We start from the raw sequence: 9,052 nt of genomic DNA on the forward strand, positions 1-9,052 counted from the left end.
TATATATATATATATATATATATACACACACATACATTGAAAAAAAGTCGTTCCAAAAATGTGAAATACGTATAACCTGAAAAAAATTTGGATCTCTTTATTTTTTTGTGTATTTGTTCCGAAATTTTGTAAAGAAATATTCATTTTCTGGCGTAAAACACATAATTTAACTAATAATGAAACGAATTCTTCGAATTAAGCTACGGTACTCACTATTTGATTATCATTTGAATAATCTTGTTATGCAACATATACATCTTAGTAAATTGGAGGATTTTAACAAAGCTTCGAAAAATGGACCACGAACAATTAAAAGAAAATCAGAAAATGAAAATTTTGATGAATTACAGCGAAAACCGAAACTAAAACAAAAGAAGTTGGATAGTTTAAAAAAAATGGAAAATATAAATTTTTAACGAAACAACAGTTTGACCAAGTCAAACTTTAGAGCTTGTTATTAATACTGCATCTGCATTTTCATTTGTTGAGCATAAAGCATTTATCAAATTTTGTGAAACGACAATTCAGTAAACACCTATGACTCGCAAAACTCTCATGATGCACATTGATGAAATGTTTGTAAAAATGAAAATGGAATTGATCGAAAAACTAAACAAAGTGGAATGGTTTAACGGCAAATTGTTGGACTGCATTTAAAAGGTCATCGATCTATTTTTTATTACAAATTTTATTAAAAATCATCTCTTTTTATTTGCGATTGTTGGCCAATGATCATTTTTATCTTAAGAGCCTACTTGGGTATGACAATACACTGGTTGGATCCTGATACTTTGGAGAGAAAGTCAAAAAGACTTGCGTGCCGTCGGCTTCAAGGAAAACATACATACGATGTTCTCGCAAAAGACAATTGAATCGATATTAATTGAATTTAATGTTCAAGATACATAAGACAACATGTATTATAACGGATAATGCCAGAAATTTTGAAAAAGCTTTTAGGTACGTATATTTAGTGTCTCACGAATTTAATTATGTACTTATATAATACATTCACATTTAACGGAAAATTAGAAAATAAATAAAAACTACAGTTTTGTAATTGAAAGGAGCTTAATAGTTAATAATGCGGTATTGATACTATTAATATAATAATATTTATAGAATGTATAGTGAGAATAAAGAAGAGGATAGAACAGAGAAGGAACCTGGAAAAGGTACAGAGTCAGTCCAAATAACCGAATTTTTAGCCAATAGTGAAGAAAGTTATAGATTACCACCTCAACAGAAACGTGCTTCCCATACACTAAATTTAGTTAGTACCATCGATATGGTTTCTGCTGAAAAAGATACTAATTACAAAGAAATGAGTAGAAGGGCATTCGCAAAATGTCGAGCTATCTTCAACAAGCAAAATCAATCGTCTGTCGTAGCAGATATGGTCAAAGCAAGTCTTGGAAAATATTTAAAAGTTCCAAATGCTACAAGGTAATAATTAGTGATTGTCTGATTAATATTAATAGGAAATAGTTATATCGATATTGTTTATGTGTACATTATGGTGGCCAATGTTTTGTAAATATATTTACGATCCTTCATTTTAATTACGTTCTAACAAATAAGAAGAGAAGTGTGCAAAAGATGAGTCCAATCTATTTATTAATATTAACATGTGCCTTGAAATTTAATATTGTTTTTTATGGCAACATTTTTTTCGTTTTGTTTCTGCTTTTTCACTGTATATCTATGGCCGGTATTCATTGTCAGTTCTTATATTCAAGATCTCAAGTTTTGTTTTGAGGTGTCACGAACCAATCAGAGGACTATATTAGTGTGTGTCTTAAAACATTACTTAAGACGGTATTGAAATAAGAATCGACTATAAATAACCGGCCTATGTATAAACTGATTATAAAAATTTTTTTTTTCGTTGTGCATCGTTTCCATCTTTTAATTTGTTATCGTTTATTTGCACGTTATTTAGATGGAATTCGTTCTACGATGCTATAGTGGAGGTAACAGACAATATTGAACAAGTGAACGTTTTAGCTTCTTCCTTAAAAATTCCTATTTTAACTCCTACCGAAATTGACTTTCTTAAAGAATATTGCACGGTAATGATGTTGCTCCTGTTTTTTAAGATACATGTTTTTATAAGATTTCTATTATAATTATCAAAGTCTGGATCGCGGTTCTGTTTATTTCCACTCCAAGCGGCGCGCGGCACTTGGAATGGAAATAAACAGCACCGCGATCCGGACTCTGATAATTAGTAATATATAAATGATTTCTTTTGATTATTATATCCTAATATTTATCTCACTGAAAGTTAAAATGATTCTTCCTTTCACGTTATATAAGCACAATACTAATTACGTCCGATATTGTATTAATAATTTGTAGGTAATGGGACCTGTTGCCAAAGGTCTGGATATCTTACAAAGAGACAAACATATCTTTATGGGATATCTATTACCTACGCTGATATCAATTGAAGAGCATTTAAATACAAAATTAACTGAGGTGCTTTATGTAAAACCATTATTAAATGCTTTACTAAGAGGTATTCGTAAAAGGTTTGTATTGATGATATTATAATATGACTAGATAAATAGAGAATTTAGACAAATATATATACTAGCAAATGTGTGCTTCATTGAATTTAGCTCGAAAATTAATTTCATGAGTATCTCAATTAAAAGTTCAGCAAATTTGGCATCAAACTGTATTTTTATTATATTGAAATATTTGTAAAATTTCATGTAAAAGAGATAAAAAGTGATGAAATACGTCACTGATTAATTTTATTATTCCCCTCTTCATATCACATAATGTAACAAAATATATCAATATTTTTAGATTTCACCATCTCTATAAGTCCAATAAACTGAGAATAGCTACCTGTTTGATACCAGACTTCAAATTGCGCTGGATACAGAATGAAAATGAAAAAAAAAGAGCTTACTGATTTACTAAAATCGATTGTTCAGGAATTTAACCATGAAAATGTAATTTATTTAAGTACGTCCAATAAACAAGATTTAAATAAAACTGATGAAACTGAGTTTTTTATATTTAATAAGACGCTGGACCAGAAACAAAATGATAAATCGACAATTGAATATATTATTCAAACATATTTGTCGACTGATACGTTTGCCACGGAAAAAGATTTCCCTAAGGCACTTAAATGTGCTTTTATAAAATATAACACGTCAATACCATCTTCGGCTCACGTTGAACGGCTGTTCAGTGCAGAAGGACTCATTTTCGATAATTTGCGAGGAAAAATGTCCGATAAAAATTTCGAAATGGCTTTATTACTTTAATTTAATAATTATATTAATTATTATAAATTTAAGTAATAAAGCCATTTCGGAATTTTTGTCGGACAAATGTTTAAAGCATATACAATAATCTAATGTAAAAAAACAAAAGTCTAATGTATTATTGTCTAATATGAAACAATATATATATATATATATAACAAAGTATATATATGTATATATATATGTATATATAGAAACAAAACATTACTATAAAATATATATATTATAAAAAAAATTCATATAATAAAATTTTGGATATGTTCTAAAATCTAAATAGTTTTTTTTTATTGTCACTTCCATTATTATTAAGATTGAAACCCTGAAATCATGAAAAAAATAAATTTTTAACTTTTAACTTTTCAATTACATTTTTTTATTAACTTAACTTTTAATTCAATTAATTTCATCATACATTAACACTTGTATAAGTGTTAATGTACTTAACTAAATTAAATTTTCAAGATTATTAATTTTAACTTAACTTATTTAAAAAAAAAAGTAACTTACCCAACCCTGCAACTTTTGTTTGCGTATAAAAATCATTTCCGAAATAAGTCGTTTGTTTAAAATTTTCTCTTTGTCTAAGATTTTTATATTATCCCAATCGAATTCATGAGGACATTGCAATCTCGTGATTACTAAACTTTGATTTGTGTTCCAATTAATACGGTTTTTATGTTCGCTAATTTTCACTTTATGGTTCTACCGGTCTGATCCATATATGACGCGTCACAATCATCACATTGTATTTTATGAACCACGTTCGTGTGAAACATTAATGGTAACTTGTCTTTGAGGACTTTGATGAAGTTACTTAATTCATTTATCTCCCTATATGCTATACTTACAGTGTTGTTCTTAAAAAAATTTTTTATTTTATCTGAAATGCCAGATACGAACAAAACTGTAAAAAAATTCTGTTTTTGTTCTTTTTATTTGTTTTTTCTTTATTGTCATTGTGCTGATCTGTTTAGTCAGTAAATCAAATTTCTTGTATAGTCTATTCTTGATGGTGGAAAAAATTAATTTCAACGGATAAACACATTTTTTAAAAGAAACTCAATTAATAATAGAATGTAACGGCCTATTACGGTTGGAGCTGGATCTTCGTTGCTTTAAATAATTCAATCTTGAATTACTAATATATACTATATATGTACTTGCATATATACCATATTGTAGTCTTTTTCAAACTGCGCGCCGAATTTTTTCCGGACTAAATAAACGCAATTAAAACTACTCTAGTAATCGCGAATTAAATTGACAAACAATTTAATAATTTGATGCTACCATTAAGCATCATATATTATAAAGATGTTAATCTATAAAAACTATTAATAAATTTATTGCGAAAAATATTATTTTTTTAAATTTATTTTTTAAAAGGATTCTGACTATCATGTCAAAATTCTTAGCTTGAAATATAGGATGCAACAAAAGAAGAATTCTATCAACTAAACCTACAATAACTCCTACCTTCTGACTTAAAGGATGTTATGAAAAGTAATTAAGATAACGACTAGAGAAAGTAGTCCAGAGTAAAGTTGTGAAACCAGTCGTATGTGAGAAAGCTCCTCTCCTTAATCGACGTAGTATCTAAAAAGTTTAGCCTGTCATCACCCTCTTCTATCGTAAACTTTAATCGTGGATGGTATGTCCATTGAAGATATCACGAAGTTCACCAATGTGTTTTTTATTCATTGCGAATGCAATATTGTCTACATAACGTATACATGACGGCACAATTTTCAATTTATTAAGAAAAAGAAACTCCAGGTCTTGTAATACTATGTCAGAAACTATAAACTAAGATGTGACGTTGAAATATGATACACTCGGCTCTGATTCTGCACATATTGTCTTTGCGTTTACGTACTAAGTGAAACATTTGTCTTAAATTATTGGATTATTTAATTTCACATTGAAAAGGAAATCAAAGTGGAAATCGAAACGTCTGTCAAGTTAGTGTCCATCAATTGAATAAAATATAGACATAGCAATTGTATTACAATATATATATATTTATATATATAAGGGTGGGTCGAAAAAAAATTTTTTTTTTAGATCGATTAGGAATACCCTCCAAAAGTTGGCTACAGACCTCAATATGATCTGGATAAAATTTCATCAAAATCAATTAATATCTTCAGGTTGCCCCTCGACTTTGAAATTAGTAAGTTTACGTATTTCTTGGATATATTTGTCAAAATTCGAAAAAATATTTCAATTTCATTACAATTTCAATTCAAATCAGACCTGATAAAGCCTAGTCAAACCAGGCGCTAAAATTATACATAAAATAATATTTCAGATTTAAATAAATCCAACATTGACAACAGGAAAATTTGATAACAAAGTACTATTACATTTATTAATATTTATTTATTAACACTTGTTTGTATGTACATTTAAAATACACGCATAATAACAAATAATATAAAATAAAATACATAATAACAAACACAATGATTTAATTCTTGCATTATGTACTATATAATGCAGCATTATGTAGTACATAATGCAAGAATGTTTAGAATTTACAAACAAATGTTAATAAATAAATATTAATAAATATAATAGTACTTTGTTATCAAATTTTCCTGTTGCCAATGTTGGGATTATTTAAATCTGAAATATTATTGTTGGCGCTTAACGCCTGTTATCATAAGTATGCGCCTCAGCCAATCCGTTATCGCGCGCCTCGGCTTACCGACTCTACCTTGGCGCTTCCATGGCGCTTCGGTGGCGCTGTTGGGTCCGTGTGTGCGCGGCCGCATGGCCATTTTGTTACAGTAGTCTTCTTCCATCCTCCGCGCGTGGTGGAGCCATTTTTTCTTTCTTTGTAGCATGTATTAGTCGATGAGAAAATAGTGTTTCACGTAACGCAAAGGAGACACAGCTCTCTTACCAACAATTATTTTATGTACAGTTTTACCCTAGTTTAAGGGGATGCTGGAGTCTTCTTTTTTACCGATAAAGCAAGCGTTTATGTTCCTTGCGCGGTTCTTCGAATTAGTTGCACAGAATAAAAATTACTTCTCCTCGATTGAAATATCCGTGCTAATATACCTGCTCCTGGTGTATTTTGTGTCCAAAACTGGGAAATTAAATAATAATTAATTACAGATTCCTGTATCCATGTGCTATCAGCTCACCAAACATTTACTTCGTGAAAAAATTATACGCACATTACATGCTCGAAATTAGGGCAGGAGCACATGTAGAATAAATAGACGATTACAGTCGTATCTTTAGAATTAAGTTTTAACGCCTAAATAAAAAGATTAGCGCAAGGAACGAAATTGTGTGTCTAGCGCGTGAGAAATCGACGATGTATGACTGTTTAGCCATGAAACCGAGCAGTATTTTAGTTGATCTCTTTCTAAGAGATGGCGTTGCAATATGTTAGATAAGGACAGATGAATGTGTTTGAGTGAGACACAACGATATATAATAAGTATAAGAAATGAATGAAAGATGTCACTATTGTCGAATTTGGAATTTAAAAAAGTCTGTACTATCGACCTTGATTAACTTCGACCGTCACTCCAGCATCCCCTTAACTAAAATTTATCAGGTATGATTTAAATTGAAATTGTAATGAAATTCAAATATTTTTTCGAATTTTGACACGTATCAAAGAAATACGTAAATTTACTAATTTCAAAGTCGAAGGACAACCTGAAGATATTAATCGATTTTGATGAAATTTTACCCAGATCATATTGAGGTCTATAGCTAACTTTTGGGGGGTATCCCTAATTGAATTAAAAAAAAAATTTTTTTTCGACCCACCCTAATATACACTACGCAACAAAATTATCGCAACAAAATTTTTCATCGAAATTTTGCTATTTTTAATATGCGCATAACTCGGTCAATTTTCATTGTATCAAGACGATTTTCTTTTCATTTTGTAGGTAATTATCTTATCTGTACTTTAAGAAAAACTTGATGCAAAATTAGGTGCAAGTCGATGCCGCATCTCCATGTTTTGATAAAGCCCAAACATTTTTTTTCTTAAAAGATTTGATTGTTTGACGCGCTACCTGGATCGCCCCGATTTTTTTTCAAAAATACCACGTAGACCATTGTAAAGTACACTTTTCAACAAACATTTTGAAAAAAAATTCGAGTCTCTACGATTTTTTTTGACCGAGTAGTGCCATTTTGAAGTTATTCGGACGTCTTTAACGAATATCGCGATAGAGTCAAATGCCGAAACCTCATTATGGGGAAGGATCCGTATTGAACATTAATTTTATTATGCAGAGTGAATACTAATAAAAAAATACAGAAAAGCACAGGATATTTTATTTTCTTACTAAAAATGCCTCGGCTTACTGAAATTCAATCTGCTCAAATTGTGGCCCTGCTAGAGGCGGGATTGAGCACCGTAGCAATAAGAATGGGTATTAATCGCTCGACGGTATCGCATGTTTTTAGTTGGTACCAAGAAACAGATTCTTATCGTCGGAGGCTTGGTCAAGGTCGACCTAGGATAACTACAAATCGGGAGGATCGCAACATTGTCAATGAAGCTCTGCGCGTCCCAACAAGGGTTGCGCGACAAATCGGGAATGAAGCTTTACCAGGCAGACGAATTAGTACTCAAACAATAAGAAGACGCCTTCGCGAAAGAGGTTTAATTTAAGATCACGAATTCGTGCTAGAGTGCCCATGTTGACAACAGTGCACCGGTGAACTCGTCTATGTTACGCCCGTAATCATCGAAACTGGATGGCCAGACAGTGGAGAAATGTATTGTTTACAGACGAATCTCGATTTTGTCTGTTTGGGAATGATGCTAGGATCCGAATTTGGCGACGTAGACGAGAGCGTTTCGAAGCGAATCATGTTGATCCAACTCGAGCGTTCGGTGGAAGATCCGTTATGATATGGGGTGGAATATCAATGAACCATCGAACAGATCTAGTGATTCTCCAACCCCCAGGATTCACAGCGGTACGTTACATAAACGAAGTTTTGCGTCCTTGCGTGATTCCAATGCGTCGACGAATAGGCCGTGATTTCATCTTGATGCAGGATAATGCACTTCCCCATGTTGCGAGGGTAATTCGTGAGTACTTGGCAGTAAACAATATACAGTTACTGCCTCATCCATCTAACAGCCCAGACCTCAATCCTATTGAGCATGTATATGGGACATGATGGGTAGGAGATTACGTAACTTGGAGAGGCCTCCTGCTAATCTGCAAGAGCTTGAGAGAGCTCTACATGAAATCTGACAAGAGATACCTCAAGATTCAATCAGAGCATGCATTAATATGCAAGAACGTTTAGGAGAAGTTATCCGACGCCGAGATGGCAATACACGGTATTGAATGTCTCTAACACTTGACCGCTCTGGCATTAGGCAAATAGGGTTTGGAGTCAGAAAATACTGTGGAAGTGACGAGCCACGAGGTCCCTAATTTGACAAATGGTTTACATAATCGCCCTTTTCAGAGCCAAAATGATGCATAAAGTCCGACCAGCAACCTCCTCGCGGTACGTATCGAGTAATGCTAATGCTGGCGGTATTCGTTAAAAATGCCCGAATAACTTCAAAATGACATTACTCAGTCAAAAAAAATCGTAGAGACTCGAATTTTTTTTCAAATTGTTTGTTGGAAAGTGCACTTTACAATGGTCCATGTGCTATTTTCGAAAAAAAAATCGGGGCAATCCAGGTAGCGCATCAAACAATCAAATTTTTTAAGAAAAAAAATGCTTGGGCTTTATCAAAACATGGAGATGCGGCA

At 31.9% G+C, this 9,052-nt stretch overlaps 1 protein-coding gene and 1 long non-coding RNA gene across 2 annotated transcripts in view; one reads left to right on the forward strand and one right to left on the reverse strand.

Moving 5' to 3' along the window:
- The window catches only part of LOC108765849 (uncharacterized), a 14,176-nt gene extending 10,925 nt beyond the window's left edge, over positions 1 to 3,251 (reverse strand). Inside the window, exon 1 of the long non-coding RNA XR_001940341.1 lies at positions 3,181 to 3,251. This is a non-coding gene — a long non-coding RNA (uncharacterized LOC108765849). The remainder of the gene's footprint in view (positions 1 to 3,180) is intronic.
- LOC108765847 (fatty acid synthase) overlaps positions 1 to 9,052 on the forward strand; it is a 42,812-nt gene that overhangs the window by 20,649 nt on the left and 13,111 nt on the right. The gene's annotated exons all lie outside the window — the stretch shown is intronic.

The sequence above is a fragment of the Trachymyrmex cornetzi genome, unplaced genomic scaffold, assembly GCF_001594075.2.
Source record: "Trachymyrmex cornetzi isolate Tcor2-1 unplaced genomic scaffold, Tcor1.1 scaffold557, whole genome shotgun sequence".
Lineage (NCBI taxonomy): Eukaryota > Metazoa > Arthropoda > Insecta > Hymenoptera > Formicidae > Trachymyrmex > Trachymyrmex cornetzi.